Below are 18,676 nucleotides of genomic sequence, written 5' to 3' on the forward strand. Positions count from 1 at the left end.
GGGAGAAGAGTCGGTGGAAGAAGACTGGAAAAAGTTTAAAGATTATTTACGAAAATACTGTAAAATTAATGAATGTTAGAAAAAGGTTGGAATGAAGTTATATGGCTTTAGTAGAAATGTTATAAGGAATTAAGTATAAATAGATTAATAGAGTATTAAAGGAAAAAATAAGGTTAGAATGTGTTAAGATAATTATAGGATAGAAAACAGAGGAGGATGGAAAGGAATTGCTGAAACAATTAACAGAAGTGGAATACAAAAAGGGAGGTGTGAGGAGGTCGCTGAAATAAGTGAATGAAAGCTAAGATACTGAAATTGTTTGATGTGTTTTAAATTGTTTTTGTTTTGTTAGTTTAATGTGTTAGTGTTATGTAGTGTTTTTGTATTGTATTGTATTGTTCTTCTTTTCTGTAGTGTTTAAATTGTTGGAAAAGTAATAAATATTATTTTCAAAAAAAGAAGAAGAAAGTTTTCAAAACAAAATGCAATACATGTCAAAGTAATCTAAAGAGAGATAAGAAAGAGACCAGAAAGAAGAGAAGAGACATGAAGCTGTTTATCACAATTATATCTTAAGCCTTATTCTACACACAGACGCGTGAACCCCCTTCATCTCACTTGGGAAGTTCCTCCTCTTTCCCCAGACTCCCACCCTGAGGGATCCTTTCTATCCTGTTTCTCATTCAGGAACCTTTGTCTTCCATCCATCACCTTCCTGCAGGTATCTGCGTGTATTAATCAAATATAGTAGGCTTCAAAAATATAAAACATACATATAGATAGAATTTACAGAAAACTAGCAATAATTAAAAGTCACAAGATAAAAAGAGAGGTGAAATAAAATAAAAAAGAGGGTCTTCCAACTTTTTTTCTGCCAATATTGTATTTAACAGTTGTTCAAAATATGCAAAGTGTGCACTCCAGAATAACTTCTAGCTGTATTAATGTCCAGAATTTTCTTATTTTGCTAGATGGTATTTTCCTCAATCTTCCCTCCCAGACATCTCATATTCTCCTTTTTCCCACTCAAAAATAGCTCTTCAGTTATTGTCGTCATTAGGTCTCCAAAACAGTCTTTCTCTGGTTCATTATGATGAATTTCTTCTAAAGGGTTCCAACAAATCTTAATGATATGAAAGTCCATACCAGTCTCAAAGAGGCTATGCTATTACCACATACTTAGAGTTCAGCCTTTGAAATTGCAAGGCTATTACACACATAAAAAGGTAAAGGTAAAGGATTCCTGACTGTTAAGTCCAGTCGCAGACGACTCTGGGGTTGCGGCGCTCATCTTGCTTTACCAGCTGAGGGAACCGGCGTTTGTCCTCAGACAGTGTTTTCGGGTCATGTGGCCAGCAAGACTAAGCCGCTTCTGATGCAATGGAACAATGAAACCAGAGCAACGCACGGAAACAGTGTTTACCTTCCCGCTGGAGCGGTACCTATTCATCTACATGCACTTTTTGGCACGCTTTCGAACTGCTACGTTGGCAGGAGCTGGGACTGAGCAACGGGAGCTCACCCTGCTGTGGGGATTTGAACCGCCGACCTTCTGATCAGCAGGCCCAAGAGGTTCAGTGATTTAGACTACAGCGCCACCCGTGTCCCTATTTACGCACATAGCTGAAAGTAAGTCCCACTGAGCAGTAGGATTTACTGTACCTTTGAGAAAACATGCCTCAGATTGTTGCTGTAAGAGGTTTTTTTTTAAAAATAATAATCTTATGTTTCCTCTCCCTTAAATCATTACTGCCATATTATTTTCACAGTTTTTCTGCTTAGGGGTAGGTAGGAAGGATTGCACCTGCAGAAAATTCTACAATGAATTCAACATATTTCAGAGTATTGGGATTATATTCTTAGCTACACCCGTGAATGGAGAATGCTACTTTTGTGGATCTGTGAAAAAGACCACAGTAATAAAATCAGTGACCATCATGAGGCTGTTTGCTTCTGCTTTTGAGCTATGTGACAATCTGGGAATCTCTTCTCTTCTCATTGTCTGTTCATTTTCCCAGCCATGTGCTCCCCTGACAATTATGCTCTATTTTCTCTGCATCCATCCAGTGCTTTGTTATTATTGTCTTCCTGTTTTCATTTACAGCATAATAGCAGGTGGCAGTTGACTGCCTTCAGACCAGATTTGCCAGGTTCCTTTCCTGTCTGTTTCTTGTATTGTTCCTTCCCAAATCATTAAACATCACTGTTGACATTTTCCTCTCTTTGTCAGGCAGAGAAAAACACCAACCAGATATTTAGCCAGGCTAATGTCTTGCCAAAATGTTCAAAAAGCCATTCCCAAATTGCCCTTTCACCCTCTGGAGCCAATCCCTATAAAGATATTATGAAATTCAGATATCTGCACATCCAGTCACCGTAATTGCAACCTCTCCATGATGTATAGGTTGGCTTTTGCAGCTGCCTGGTTGATGGATGGATATTCAAATAGTAATTTTATGACTTCTGCAAATAATGGCTTAACATCATTTGTGTGTGTGTGTGTGTGTGTGTGTGTGTGTGTAACTACATCAGTCAGGCATGCCTTCTCAACAATGGTTGCTACTACACTTTCCAGAATGCATGTCAAATTATTCAGCTCTATCTGGCAAGCATCTTGGCACTGAACTGAACTGAATGTTTCTGGCTTAATATACCCTTTACATCACATATCAGTATGGCGTGTCTTCATACTGCTTTGTGTCACTACAGCAGGTTTAGCCAATGTGGTGGCCTCCAGATATTTTAGACCAGGCTTCCTGAACCTTGGCCCTCCAGATGTTTTTGGCCTACAACTCCCATGATCCCTAGCTAGCAGGACCAGTGGTCAGGGATGCTGGGAATTGTAGTCTCAAAACATCTGGAGGGCCGAGGTTGAGGAAGCCTGTTTTAGACCAAAGAGCCCATTAGCCTTGATCACTGGGGTGAGTTATGATGGATGTTAGGTGTTGTAGTCCACCACATTGGGAGGCGACCAAGTTGGCTACCACTGCACTAGAATATCACATCTTCTTGATCCAATTCTGTCACTAAAAGAAAATGTCACTAATCTTCTCACTAAGGATGTGCCAACTATTCCACATATCCCATTTTCAGGCACAAAATAGTACTGTTGTTGTTGTTGTTGTGTGAATGAAAGAAAGAGAAAGAGGGAGAGAGGTGGAAAGAGATCAGAATTTTTTTTTGACCCCATCTTCTTTTATGATTATATTCAGTGCCATTGATTTTTCCAGCTGCTTATCATCATTATTGCAATTGCCATTTATATCCCCTCTTTCCTCTAAGGAGCTCAAAGTGATGTCTATTCCCTGCTCCCCATTTCATCTTCTTAACAATCCTGTGTGTTAGATTAAGCTGAGAAATCGTGATGGGCCCAAGAGCACTCAGTGAGCTTCATAGCTGAATAAGGATCTGAATGTTGGCATCTTGGGAGATGGCCCAACATTCTAGCCACTACATCTCACTGGTTCTCAATCAGCCAATCACGTATCACGTGGTGATTTGGATGACGTTACAATTTACATAGCCGATTAGATTTAGGGCAAACTAGGTGAATTCCAAATTATTCAGAACTTTGGTTCATTGTGAAAATTGGTGTGTTGCGATGAAGAGCAATGACAAGTTCTGTTCTTGATCTGATGCTTGGAGACGGGATGGGATCACCCTAACAAAAATGTGTATGATGATATCTACTAGCTATCACTTGGGGAAGCAAGTATATTTACACTGAGTGACAGTGAAGCTGGCAGTTAAACAGTTAAGCACAATGCCAGTGAAAACAAACTGTGGCCCATAAACCCTGTCACCCATTGTATCTTGCATCTTCCTTGTGGTGTCTGGGGGCGCTGTGGGATTCTTGTTTCATAGATCCTAGCTTCGGCCAACCTTTGTCCTGCTTTCTCCAGAAAAAGTAGTTTAAATGATGCCATTTACATTTGCCACAGCACCTTCCTCATTCCAGCCAAGATGGTAGAAAAGTTCATTGTTCTCAATTACAACTTGATTAACTGTGGAATCAGCTAAAAAGAAACTTCTCCTGTTTTCCAAACTGCCCTGTTCATCATCTCTAAGAAAAACTAGCTCATTGATAAAGTAGCCAGAATATAATCCTTCAGTCCTGTGACTGGCCATGCATTTTATAGTTATCTTACCCTCTCAGTTCTATCACAGCTTTGATTAATATTGAGTCTCTTCTTTAATATGGACTCCATGCAGAAAAGCTACTTTGTACTTCTGCTGCTTTTCAGCTGACATGCAGAAATTCAATGAAATTAGGCAGGTAGGAAGCAAGATGATTGCAGTGAGAGAGAGGATAAGTATTCGATGTGACATCAAATATTAATGCTAATGGGGAAACTGAATGGTTGTGATTTATCTTTGTATTAGAATACATTATTATATTTAAAAGCTCAATATTTTAAAATAATCTTCTTGTTTAATTTGAAAATGTATGGTTCTCTACTATTGCCTACTGCGGCAAGATATAATTCCCGGTGGGCATTTCCACTCCTTTGTTGGCAGTGGGAGCACCATGCGCAGTTGACTTGTGGAGTGCAGTTTGTTTCTGCACAGAGAAAGAGAGAATACGAAGTAACTAAGACTAAAACTAAACATGTCCCCCAGCATGTTTGGGGGAACTTCAATCCAGGGTGATCCTGGAATCATGAAGCACAATAAGGAATGCTAAGTACAAAGCAATTTCCTTTTCAATGAGTCAGACTATTGATCAGTCCTAGACTGATTGGTTCTCCAGGGTTTTTGACCAGGGACATTTCCACCCCATTTCAGTGGGAACTGAATCTGGGAGCTTTGCATGCAAGGTGCATAGTTAAACTATGGCACTTGCTCTCCTCAGGGGCAGTGATGGCTACCAACCTACATGGCTTTAAAATATGATTAGAAAAATGGTTGAAGGAGAAGGCTATCTGCCTCCACCTTCAATTTCCCTGATCCAGGAGGCTCTTCTTATATTATGATGTTCTTAAGGCCCTACCACTGAGCCACAGCCCTTCCAAATGGGTGTGAAGAATTACAGTATAATATACAAACTGCAGGGGAGAGGGACACAACGTGGGCACTGTTGGCATGCAACCAAGGAAACGGGGGCAATTGGCAGACCCCCAGCTGGCTCCAGCCCACCGGCCGGTGTGCCAGGCGATCTCCAGTCCTTGGTACAGCATCTGCGACCCGAGCTTCAGAAGCTGGGGCACGCTACTCAGCAGAGTAAACGCTACACAACAGAAGTGGCAGGAGAAGTTGTGTGAGCATATTGACAAGCAGTTTATTCGGCACACATCAGGACAAAAGGAAACATGTCTGATCTCCTTTGTGTCCAAAGCGAGACAGCATAAGCAAAAGCTATACACAAACGGAAGTTCCCAGCAAGCTCTGCTGGAGTGTAAACAGACATGTGACATACAACAATTCCACACATCTGTTCTTAAGGTGGAACGGAATATTCTAACACGCACAACTATGGGGAGCTCAAATATGTTTCACTGTAAAGCCAATCACCAATGCTCCATTGTGCATCTCATGATTTCCAGATGTCTTGGACACACTACACAGAGAGAGAAATGTTGAAGGCTACCTGTACCACACACAAACACCATCTCTGGTAAGTATTATGAAGTGTGGGAATGGCACAGATTGTCATCTCAAGGGCAAAGACTTCTGAAAGGCAGTGTGCTCCTATGAAATCGTTGGGAGTATGCTGGGGGCTGAAATCTACTGAGATTATAACAACAGCAACAATCCCATGTAGATGTATAAGCATGTGCTTTTACTTCACTTGGGAGCATTTTTAGATGACCATGGGCACATGTGAATCCAAAGATGATTGTGACTGGAAATGCAATTGGGCAGATCAGCATATGTGTATGATCCAGACCACATGCATATGTAATATATAGTACTGGTACATACTGCCATTGCTGCAACCGAGATTTAGAGGCTGACAGTCAGGTGCTCAGCCCTATCTTTATATATACCATTGCACTCTCCCAGATTCTGCAAGAAATACCATTAATTCAATATAAGCCGCACCTGAATATAAACCACACATTTAAAATTTGGGGGGGGGGAGAATACCTGAATATAAGCCACTCCCTTTCTCGCTGCTCCTGGCTGCATAGGGGGGGGGGGAGGGGAGCTGCGCTGTGTTGCCAGCGGCCTTTCCCCTTCTTCGCTCTCTCCCTTCCCAGCCTTGGGGGAGAGGACGGGGCACTATGCGTGGAGCGGGCGCTGCTTTGCCACACTCCTGGCTGCATACCATAACGTCAGGAATATAAGCCGCACTTTAACTTTTCACAGTCGGAATTTGGGGGGGAAAGTGAGACTTATATTCAGGCCAATATGGTATGTTGGTGTTTGTTTGTTTGTTTGTTTGTTTGTGTGTGTGTGTGTGTGTTGGTGTTTAGGTCTGAGGCCTGATGCCTTTAACAGAATCACCTTTTTATAGTCCTATACTTGCAACCTCAATTTTGTACCTTCATATAAACTAAGGAAAACATGGAATAACCAGCAGCACTTCACAAAATAAAGCATAGGTCAAAATCGCCATTAGGAAGCACTGAATACATCAGTTTTCTCTTGACTTTTCTACAGAAAACCAGGTGGCTGGCCTCTGTCAAAATGAGAGCAAGTCCTATAGAAAAACAAACACAGGCAGGTATGAGTGAAATTCCCATTAGGGACAGATAGAGCAGCCATGCCAAAGAAATGGCTCCAGAAACAAAACTTGACACTAGTGATAATACAATAGCAAAATAAAGCTAAGAGATCACTCCAGCCTGCTGGATTTGAAATGCTTAATCAAAAGTGACTTCTGCTATTGCAGCTGAAAAAGCAATGTTTTCAGCCTTCTATTAATTTCCATATAAAAACCATCTAATGGGGAGCTGCTAGGGAGAGGACGGAGATCAATCTGCCATAATGACACGCTGGAGACCGGAGGGGGAAATGCAAACTTGGAGCAATTTCATGGCAGGTGCAACCTTGGAAAGAATGGCCATTTTTCGGAGTTAATTTGTTCCCTTGACATGTTTGAAATCCATATTTGTACTTTAAAGGTCTAAAATGCAAGCTGATTAAAAACATAGCCAAATATTTCTAAGCATTTCAACCACATCCAATGATAAATTAGTAACAACTCCCCAGTGATAGGACAGCTGGTTATCTTTTATCTTGCACTGCCAAAAGACAAAACAGGACAGCTCATCCCCTCTTTTGGTTTCACGCTCATTTCTCCAGACTTAAAGTTATTTGAATTGATCACAAGTAACAAGGGGCAGAGTAATGAAATAAAAACGATGATGATAATAGTCGGGCTTTTCAGGGAAATGCAAATGATTTTGTTGTTGAATTGCCAGTACATTTAAGTCTAAGTCCTCTCTCTCTCTCTCTCCCTTGCCCTCTCTCTTGCACACACACACACACACACACACACACACACACACTGCAGTGACACTGATATTTCAAGTCTCAAAATATTCCTTACTTTTGAAAACATTTTGCATTGTCCAGTAGCAGTAAATATTTAACTGCTGGGAAAATAAATAGAGCACAAGCAGGCTTAAAACTTCTTCTCTGCAAGATAATTTTTTGAATTCTATCTCAGTTTATGCATCTGCCAGATGAGCACAATTATAACTTCCCTTTTTATAGCATGAAATTGTAAAAGGGAGAGAACAACACCCGCACACACCTCTTGTTTAGTTACCCTTTAGTGGTTATTACCCAGGGTCGCCTGTAAAGGCTCAGAGAGTTCCACATTCATATTGAATGGCTCTCGTGCATATTCCTTCAACATCAGGACTTTCAAATATTTCCTAACAACTTGCCCTTCCATCTCATAAGCTTCATATACTATTAGGGCATATTGAATCCTATGAGCTAGTTTAGGATGGTCACTAAGCACCCCGGGGATATTTACTCACTTCATCTCTATGTCATCAACACCTGCCCCATCTATCAACTGGAAGCAGCAGGGGGGAAACCAGGGCCATCCTCCATTTATCATCCTGTCCCAACTATGGCCACTGCAAAATATCAAGTGCCATTTGCAGAGCGAGGAGTCCAGGGCAGATGGCCATATGTCATCCCTACTGCTTGCACAGAGAGCATCAGTTGAAGCATCAGAGGGAGGGACCAACAGAACCCTTCCATCTGGCATCTCCTGGTGCAGTCACTGAATAATGTCAACAATTAGAAGGAAAGGGCATCTTTCAGTTTGCTGTTGAATTATGATAACTGTTTTCATCAAAATAAGGGCAGGATATTAATGACCAACCAACCACTAGCAGGACACTCACAAGGTTGGGACAACAGGTTGAAACTCCAGTAATCAGCTGCCAAGTCCCACTGGTGAGAGATGAGCTGAAGGCAGATGTTACCTGTCAGAGGTGAGCCAGGAGCCAGGAAGAATCAGGAATTGAGCCAGGAAATCTGGTTGGAGGACAAAGCTAGGAACCTGAGGCAAGAATACATAAGAGCCAGGAGGTATTTGTTGTTAAAATAAGGCCTCACTCTGAATAGGGAGTTATACATACGCTTTATGCCCAGAAGGGCTCAATGGCTAACTTGGGTGGGTGGGGTCTGTTCAGAGGTGAGAATACTTAATTTCCAATAAGATTTCCAGTAAAATATATCACACTGAGCAGCAATGCAGAAAACAGAAGCATATCAGTTCTAGCCCTGTTAGCTCCTGATACTTTGCCACATAAGTTGCTTACTTCTCTTTTTGCATTTGAGATACTCGGGGGCTGAGTGAAAAGTCAGCCGGTAGCTGACTCCTGACATGCTTCTTCAATAATTCTTGCAACAGTATGAGAAGGGTCTCCTACCCAGCTGCATTAGAGACCCAACTCTGGAGAACTGCTTTCTGCAGCATCTGGAACCGATAATAATAATAATTTATTATTTATACCCTGCCTGCCCATCTGGCTGGGCTTCCCCAGCCACTCTGGGCGGCTTCCAAAAGAATATTAAAATACTGTGATACATCAAAGTATTGCCAGATAGGCTTGCCAGATGAAAATTCACAACTAAAGGAAATCTTGATACCTGAAATTGTGATAACCACCATATTTTATGGAAGTAAGTGTGGAAACAAGGATTACCATTTTAGCGCTACTTCTTTCTGATCATCTGCAGTAGTTGGTAGTAACCTTTGTTGTAGCTCCTACGGTTGGTTTCCTTTCTGTGACTAGGAGAGATGCCCTTTCTTGTTTCTTTCATCCCATCCACAGATTGAAGAGACAAAAGGTGGATGGGGTTTAGACCGTAGTTCTGTAGCTGCTTACTATAGTTTTAGGGAGAACACAAGCTTCAGCGCCTTCCTGATTTCTGCCTAATAATTGAGGATTCTTTGGGCAGGCTCAGTCTTCATAATATTATTATAGGACAGAAAAACTGAGGATCCTAGTTCTTTTCAGATCTGGAAGGACACTTCCAACCCAACCCAACCCAACCCTCACCCTCCCTCCTTTTAATTGAAAGCACATTGTAGTCAGCACATTGGAACTTCTTTCCCTGAGGAATAATTCCATGGGCCTTTAAGTGAGACTCACACTGTTAGTCACAATTCCTTTTCATCTCCATGGTCCTTCAGGGCAGGCAGTAATTTGCTGTTGCCTTATGAAAAGCATTGCATGATGAGGCTCTTGGTGCCAGCTTACCTCTGCTAAGCAACAAGTAAGGAGCTGGAGCTGACGGTGTTGTGCCAATTCCTTGCCTCTTCCTGCCCATTCCTATCACTGTGGATTCCTACCACCAATTGTCTCTTGCTTTATATTTGGATGGCAAACTTGTTTGGGCAGAGTTGTCTTTTTGCTATGTTTCCTCCCCCATGGCGAGATCAGACGTGCTGCTGTGATTCAGATAATAATAAGCATAATAAGTGCACAGAGATCCCTGTTCTTCCTCTTGGCTTGTCCCCACTGGAGTTTAATCTGTACTTGTTTGTATTCCCCTTTCATTGCCATGGTTCATATGACACACACACATCCCTATCCAAGGGGCAGCCCACAGTTTTTGAGCAGTAAAATACGATTTTCCTAATCTGAGGAAGTCCAGATAGGAGAAGTATATCCAGGCAAAACCTCATGTTTCTTGGTGGTGAAACTGCTTGAACACCGTGTCTCTCTCTCTCTCTCTCTCTCTCTCTCTCTCTCTCTCTCTCTGTGTGTGTGTGTGTAGGGGGTTCTGGTAACATTTGTGTGATAGTACCACACCCTATGCCTGCTTTGTTTCTGACCAGAGGAAGGATGTAGGTTTGCCTCTTTTATTTTAACCACCACCACCCTGCTACTGATCTGAACTAATTCAAAATAGCTGTAATAAAAAGAATTACCTTGCAGGCTGGCTCTGCTTTGTTTTAACCAGGCTGATGTATTTGACTGAGCAGCAGTCCTGCCTCTTCTCTCACCCTCTTGGTAAGCTGTAACTTTGCCCCTGGTGGGCTCTCTTCTTTGATGAGCTGCATGGGGTGGGGGCAACAGGCAGTGAGGCTGAGGTTGGTCTGGAGAGAGAAGCATGTGAACAGGTCTGGCTGGTGTGAGCATCACACACCCTGCTTTTCAGTAAATGTTAACCAAATGAGGTTTATGTATGTATCTGGGTGTACATCTTTTTCCTTGCTGCTTCTCAAATTTGCAGCTATGTCACCTCAGTGAGAAACACCGGAGGCTTTAAGAACATTATCCCATTTGGAAGGTGAGTGGGGACAGGAGAGTGCAGGGCTTTTTGTCTTGTCCTAAGGGTCTCTGGATTCCTCCCCCAGCTCCCAATTATTTTGTGCAACCTGTTCTTCCCTTCCTGTGTGTTCCCACCACACATTGAGGAATTCCCCTCTTTTGCTGCTGTGATGTTTCCATCTCCACCTCTTCCTTCTTGGCTGGGAACAAATGGGACTGGTTTCAATGGGTGGAGCTGATTGGACAGACTAGTGACATCGGAGTCCCACCAAGCACTGCCCACTACTATGGATGGGGAAACACCTCTATATTTGAGGTGCATTGCCATTAAAAATGCTGCTGTATGGACCACAGACTGCAAACTCACACACCAAAAAAAGGGAACCATGTTTATATTTCTGCCCTGTTTCTGACAAGTTCCCATCAGTCCTAGGATGAAGGCATTGGAAGGATTCTCAATGGTTCCAAGACTAGACTAGTCTTAGTGTTTGAGCCAAGCCGAAAGAAAGAAGAGGCAATAGCAATTTAAAATTCATAGTGATAACAAAAATTCCCAAATAGCATCGATTTAATTCTGAATGATACTTTGCAATTCACCAATACAAATAAGAACTACGGAATAACTGATAGGATAAAGATTTAAATTAAAATACATGCTTTTTTCTTCTTTTTGCTGGCTATTAATCAACCACCATATAATACTCATTATGCTCTAATGATACTATTAATAATGTGACTTTACAACCATTTTGTACAATTATTGTCTTTCATCAATGCAATTAGCCCATCATTTATGTGCATTTGCTATTTCTAATGATTAACTGTTTTATTTTAAATCATTCTGCATTTACAGCATTGTTATCTGATCCTGGATTTTTTTTATAACTGTGATTTTTAAAAATTGTTGTTCATCTCTTCCCCTGCTTCTTCAACCCCACCCCTTTTTTGCCCAGTTATTTAAGATCAAAGGAAAATGTACAATATGTGCTGAAAGGAATTTATTAACAAACTGAGTACCACCCACTGCCATGGCTTGCGGCTGTTTTCCATATGCACATTCATAAATTTGCCCTGTCCTGTTTCTGCATTAATTTGATTTTTTGATTTTTAAAAAATCTACATGAACGTTCATATTTGTGCATGCATTTTTGGAAATATCTTCTCTTGCAATATGGATTTCTAAACTTATTTTATCCTAAAATGTGCATTTTTTATTGCACACATTTTCATATTTTTTTTGAGCTGACAAACACACTGCAAAATCCAAAGGGTAACTGGTCTTCCTGGTGTGGATCAATTTGTTTGTTCTAGAATTCACAAAGACTAAGTTTGTCAAGCGTGCCTCGGGCAGAGCCTAAAAGTTAACTGCATTCAGTTGAATTTATGGTGCGTTTTCTGCTGCTATTGCTCTAGCCATCTCTCTTCATTTGTTCCCAGTTCCTTGGTTAACCATGAAGCTTCCTGAGCTCTTCTAAGTAGGAGAATACATGCTATCGTCCCATTCCAAAGGCTTGGTCCGAACTTCAACAGGAACACCAAGTAGAGAAGCCATCCATCTAGATTCCTCAGTCTCTGCGGGTGGATCTTTCATCCTTGCAGAAGTGATCTGTCCAAGACAATGGAGCTACATTAAGGTTCCCTCAGTCTCCTCCTACTTCAGATCAAAACACCAGAACTACATAGGTGGTGCCAGGTTTCAACGGGAAAAGGCTATGGTTGCCTTGGCAGCAGTTAACTTTCATTTGTGTTGGCCAACCCGTGCTATGACACCTGACCTTGATCAGAGGAAGCCTGCCCAGACAATAGCAGGCATATTTGTCCTTGCTTAATGACACTTCAGTGGCAGCTGAGGCGGAATCCAAAGCCCCATCGCCTGAAATCCAAGCTTGAGTTTTAATTTTCCCTGTATTCTGCTCTTTTTAATTGCTCGGCTTTGAAGTTCTTTCCGTAATTCTGAAACTGGGGCTTAGCGTTGCCTTTTATTTCACCTTCATCCTGAAGTTTCTGCTTAATGTCTTTGACCGGAATGGTTGCCCAGTTTCCTGGCATGGCAATTTATTTGTTGCTTTTTAAAGATTTCTGGTCTTCTGGAATAAACTTACATGCTTTAATATAAATAGTAACACTTGGATTTCTATCCTTGATAAAGTAGGCTTTCAGTTAAGCAAATGTATACATGCTAGCCTGTCAGCATTATTAATACTGTCAAAGTGCTGATCAATGACTGTACCTTCTCTTTCAGTCTCTGGCTGGCATTCACAAGCTTTCTGTTCGGGGGGCGGGGGGTGGAATCAGTCTTCTAATGTTGCCACCTCTTCCACTGCAGTCATAAAACTTTAAAGACACTTGAAAGAGGTTGTCCAAGCCTCCCTCCCAAAAACTGAAGGTGTTGCTGCCCCATCATCTTTCTAAATCAAGGGTTGCCTTAAAGCATTATAGATGAGATACTTATATTTGCATTTCTAAATCCAGGACTGGATCTAGATACATCAAAGAAGTTTTTCAGTTAAACACATTGTAAACTTTGTATGAGAAATCGGGTTGGCAAAAACGGAACTCCACGGCGCCATCTGGTGTCGCAGTGTTATAATGCATATACAACACATACAAAGTGCTTTTTCTTTGCTGAGTCCCAGGTGTGACATTCATATCTAGTAGCTTCCTTCCTGATGTGGAGCTCTATTAAGAAACCAAATTTCGCAAATAGAGGATTGCCTGATTTAATGACGTTTGAACCCATTTCATCACATAGCCAAATATAACCTGTTATGAATAGTTTTATTGCTCTTTTTCCTGGAGGATGACAAAATGTCATATTGTCCACCTAAAAAAAACCTTTAGGAGGAAATCACTTTTGCAAGCTATAAAGTTACATGCCTGCTTCTTCCTGTTCTTTGCTTTTTGTTTATTATGTTGAAAGGGAAAGTGTTTAAATTTAAGCTTGCAATCTATATTATCCCATACAGGAAGAATTCCATTTTATATAGGGAATACATTCTAGGGGAAAGCTTATTTCTTTGTTTTGCAGATGGAAGAAACATCACATGGCACACAATTTTTCCCAAGCAGATGGCATCTGTCTGCTTTCCATCTGACCCTTACATAAAAGTTAGCAGTAGTTGCTTGGGGCAAAATGATATCATAAAGCAAAAGATTTAATACTGTACCAGCTCCTTTAAGCTTACATTGCTGCAAGTTCAGATGGTTCCGTGGGCTGTCCACAGTGGCAACTCGAAAAGATGCTTGTTAGTCATGGCTTAGATCTAGAAATATGCGTGCATAGGGGTCAGTTCACACACTCACCTGGCTGAGAAGGGCAAGGCAGCTGCCCCTACCACGAGAATGGTACAACAAAAGTGGATAAGCCATCTTCATACCAATGGACTGTGCATGGGCATCTGTGCTACTAATTACACTTCCCTATGCCAAAAACTGTAGTGGGGAAGGCCCATGTCTCAGTAGCAGAACATCTGCTTTGCTTGCAGAAGGTCACAGGTTCAGTTCTTGTAATCTCCAGGTAGACTTGGGGGAGACTCCTGTCTGAATCCCTGGAGAACTGTTCCAGGCACGTCCAAAGTCTGTTTCAGGGGCCTAATCCAGGCCGCCGGTCGGTTTTTAATCCGGCCCCTGTGGCAGTTTATTTCCTGAGGTAAAATCCTTAAAAACCTCAATAACTTCAATCCTAAAAAAAGGTTAACAACTTTGGTCAGCCCTCATGGTCCTTCACTTCATCAAGTTTGGACACCACTAACAGTCCTGAGTTAGATGGACCAATGGTCTGACTCAGGGTAAGGCAGTTTCCTTATCATCCTATTACAATGTATGTGCCGTGGGGTGACATCCCTCCACCACATGGAATCGTATTTGTGCTTTAGAAACAAAATTCTGTTCATTGTATAGTCTGATCGGGTACTGCAGTCCAAAGCTTTGCTTTCAGTCAATGGCACATAATCACTCCCTCCAGGCTTTTGAATTATCACTCTTTTACTTCAGAATGCCCTTGCAGGGACTTTCCTCACCCATCCTTCTCCCTTTCAGTCATTAACTGAGTCTGATCAAGAATAGGATTTTTATTCCCATGGGGCCCAAAAACAACAACACAGTGAGGGCTTTTTAGCTATGGTTCTCTTCATGGAATCCATGTAACCTTTGTGAAATTTGCATGCGCGAATTCATGACATTTCCTTTTCAGCTCTCCATTACCTCAGCCACTTCATCATGTGGCACAAGTTAACCAGTCTTCCATAAAGAGTTTCCAAAGAACTGTTAAAAAAAGAGAATTTGCATACACCCCCAATACAGCATTTTTTAAAATGAAAAGGCAGCACTTCATCAAATATTCACCCCCCAAAAATAGAAACTTGGTTTGAATATGCCTCGGATCAAAGTATCTGGCTTTTGACAAATCTGAGGTAATCTGAGTCTTGATTGTAAAAGAACCCAAAGCTTTATTCTGAGCAATACAAGAGGTGCCTTTGACTGACTGATACTGATAGCAAATGGGAAAACTACTTTAATAGATTTACCTCAAGTGAATGAAGAAAGGGTTTTGCCTTTTATCAGTGTGGCAGAAGAGAAATTACACTGAGCAGTTTTGAGAACAAACAGTGGTTGCTATTTTCGGGCCTTCTATCATGGCACTGTCAGCTCACCTATCAAGTATAAAAAGAAAACACCTTGATTTATCCAACCGCCATCTGTTTGTTCAACGTGCTCACTTGATCTATGCAGTAGATATAGCCCTAACAACCATCCTGGGTGCACTATATCAGAGACACTTAGGACATAATGAGCTAAAGTGGATATATGGCCAAGTCTGGAAGTAGAGTCAGGACAGGAGGGAAACTTCATAGACTTTCCAGCTCGGCTTGGTGCTGCAGCTTCCACAATGGCAGCCACTGCACATTTAGGCCACTACAAAATAGACACTGATGAGCTAGAAAATTTATTCTGCCATGCGTGTTCATGTTACAGCCCTGTAAAACAACCATCCCTTCCCTAGAGGGAATACTTCTGGGAATGGGAACCAGCAAAACAAGTAAGCACAGCAGGATTCAAGTTTGGGTGATAGAACGAAAAAATACAACAAAATGTATTAATAACTTGCTGTTGGGTTCCAGAAGTTAGGCTCCCTTCAAAGAAGGGTAGGTAGACTGTGAGCAACCTAATCTCCAAAACAATAGCAACTGAACTGTCCGCAAATTTCTGGGGAAATGCAATTTCCAAAAATACAGCTTTGAGAGAAGATTTGGGGCATGTGTGAAAAGCAGGAGGAACCCACTTCTGCACTGCTCACTGATGATCTGGAAAACCTAGGTTTGTACTGTTCAGATGTAGGAGCTGGTCACCAGTCATGCTTGCTGGGGATGATGGGAGTTGTAGTTCAGCATCATCTGGAGGGCCAAAGGTTCTCCACTAGTGATTCTGACCAAAGGAAAGGGGAGGGAGAGATGTTAAATCAAAAGTGTGGGACAGGGGAGAATCAGCGGTCCGCCAAGAAGACAAGGTTGAAGAAGTTGACCTGCAGAGGTTAATTGTCCACGTCTACTTCGCAAGACAGCCCTCTAACTATGAAACTGTACGACCTTTACAGACATTATTTTTAAACATTCCTCAAATACTTGTGTTTTTTAAATTCGAAGCAGCTTATCATTTGCATTGCCCAGGTGCTGTGAATTCACCACTCTGACATGAGACTGAAAGATCACACAAGACAACGTTCTTTGATTCAAATTAGGCCACAACTTTCTTGATTACAGATGTAAGGGACTTTGGCCTAGGCACTGGGGATATCCTGTATCAACCAATCTGCTTGCTGGATGTTTTACCATGGGGTCAAATCTGAAGCAAGGGGGTCCTATGACATACATCAAATAGGTGCAACCTTGCCAGGAGTGTCCATGTCTAGTGCATGTCAGCCTCTACAGAGATGACTTTTAAACATGCCTCAAATACTTGTTTTAAAAATTCCAAAAAGCTTGTCATTTATATTATGCTTTTCTTCTGCTAGCTTTCTATTGTCATTTTTGCTGTCTGCGTCTACACTTTAGACTGCTGATATTGTTTTTAATCTCCTACTGTAATGATATTTTTAGTTGCTTTATATTTTAGATTATATTTTTGCCGTTTTATTGTTTGTAATGTTGTTATAGATTGTGTTTAAACTTGTTAGAAGCTGATTTGAGAAGGACAAACCCGAAAGGCAACCGATCATCATCATCAATCTGAACTAAATAAAAAAGGGGCCTTTTAAGACACTGTTCCCCTTTAGTGTGTGTGTATGTATTCTTCCTAGTGTAATTTTGTACACTGTAGTGCCAGCTTTAATCCACCAGGTGGCAGAAGCAATTAAAACATGCCGAATATGAATGAACATATGGTGCACACCTTTCTCACTGCAGTGATTTGCAACAGGTTGGAGTTCTGGAAGGGTGAATCTTGTTAGGCCTCCCAATCACTTCAAATATTGAAGATGGCAGCATGGTCTAAGTCCCTCATTGGCTCCTTTACGCTATGTTTCATTGCTTGACCTTCACTCTAAGAAAAAGAAATGTTTTAAAAGTGAACCAGCTTCAGTAGATGCAGAATAAAAAAAAAAGTGAAATCCATTCACTTCAAGGAGGCTAAGAGTTCATGGGCTAGCAGTTAGGCTGTTTGTCCTCCCAAAATGTTAGCCTATTTATAAACTGTGTACCTGTTACACTTTAAGGCTACACTGCGGTCCTATACCCACTTACCTGGGAGCAAGCCCCACTGAACTCAATGGTTGCCCATGACCTTTCCTTCTGTTTTCTTGTCATTTTCCTTGGTGTCTCAGTAGGCCAGGTTTAGGCTGGCTAGACAGTGAAATATCCAGCTCTCCTTGCCTTCTTTACATTTAAACAATTTAATTTCTTTGTTCAACATGATTCCAAGAGCCACTTCGCAGCTGGTGAGACTTCCAAAAATCAAAACCATTAATTACACCAGGGGGGCCCAATCTTCTTGGACACAGGAGCACATATGGAGAACAAAGAGACTGTCATGAACACCACATACACAAAAAGAAAGTGGGGGGGGGGTTGGCACTAGTCAGATTGTATGGATTGTATGCAAACCCCCACCCTCCCAAAAAAACCCCTGACAAAACATCTACACACAGAAACAAATCACAGGCAAAGAGCAGGCAACACCCACCTTGCATACAAATAACAAAAAAGGAAAAGCTGCTCCCCAACTTTTTTTTTTTAATGGTCAGGGCCAAGAAGCTTTGTTGGACTCTAATGGGTTTGTGTGTGAGAGAGGATGCCATGCTGCCTGCCTACAGGGCATCACTTTGTGGACTCCAGAATTGCACCACACAGTAAAGATATCAATATAAAAACAGGAGAGCAACAGAGCAGATAAAATGTTTCTGGCTGTGCCAGTATCCTGATACATCAGATGTCAGATAGGCCACGCATCAGTACCAACAGTACATGGCCAGCTTCTGCAAACCCCAGGCTAGAAATGGGGGAGGATTTCATTTGGTGCATATTTTTAAGTTGAGTGTATTTGCACCTCTTGGATTAATAATATATGGATTGGAACATACTAATTATCCTCTGGATTTCTCACTTCTCCAAATTTAGTGATACGGTTCTCAGCTCAAAACAAACATGGCAAAACAAAACTTCATTAAAATGATTTTTTTTTCAGGATATAGTAAATTAAAAATGCACAAAACACATTAAAACGCACAGGCATAAAAAGTATATCAATGCATATTTTGTGATGAGATGGATATTTAAACATGAATTTTGTTCATTTTTAAAAAATAAAAAAACAGATTAATGCAGAATGAGGGTGCAATGGACTTGTGAATGAACACATATGAAATTGTAATGGAAAAAGACTGATCTGTATATCCCTTCCCCTGGGCTATTTGTCTCGTCTCACAGGGAACATATTGGGATTAATCCTGTTTTCCAGAAAAGGTGCTGCATAAATCGCAATACAATAAAACA

General features: G+C 41.3%; 2 long non-coding RNA genes across 6 annotated transcripts in view; one reads left to right on the forward strand and one right to left on the reverse strand.

Moving 5' to 3' along the window:
• LOC307218018 overlaps positions 1-11,431 on the reverse strand; it is a 29,441-nt gene extending 18,010 nt beyond the window's left edge. For 2 of the 5 annotated variants that reach the window (XR_013839658.1, XR_013839659.1), the window contains exon 1: positions 10,349-11,431. This is a non-coding gene — a long non-coding RNA (uncharacterized lncRNA). Of the gene's footprint in view, positions 1-6,084; positions 6,644-8,390; positions 8,468-9,116; positions 9,408-9,674; positions 9,866-10,348 lie in introns of those variants that run through there. The other 3 variants (XR_013839662.1, XR_013839661.1, XR_013839660.1) reach the window with 3 other exon arrangements.
• Positions 1-17,720, forward strand: part of LOC307218085 — a 45,180-nt gene extending 27,460 nt beyond the window's left edge. Inside the window, exon 3 of the long non-coding RNA XR_013839750.1 lies at positions 15,666-17,720. This is a non-coding gene — a long non-coding RNA (uncharacterized lncRNA). The remainder of the gene's footprint in view (positions 1-15,665) is intronic.
• The last annotated feature ends 956 nt before the right edge of the window (positions 17,721-18,676 follow it).

Source organism: Podarcis cretensis (assembly GCF_951804945.1).
Source record: "Podarcis cretensis genome assembly, chromosome: 6".
Taxonomy (NCBI): Eukaryota; Metazoa; Chordata; class Lepidosauria; order Squamata; family Lacertidae; genus Podarcis; species Podarcis cretensis.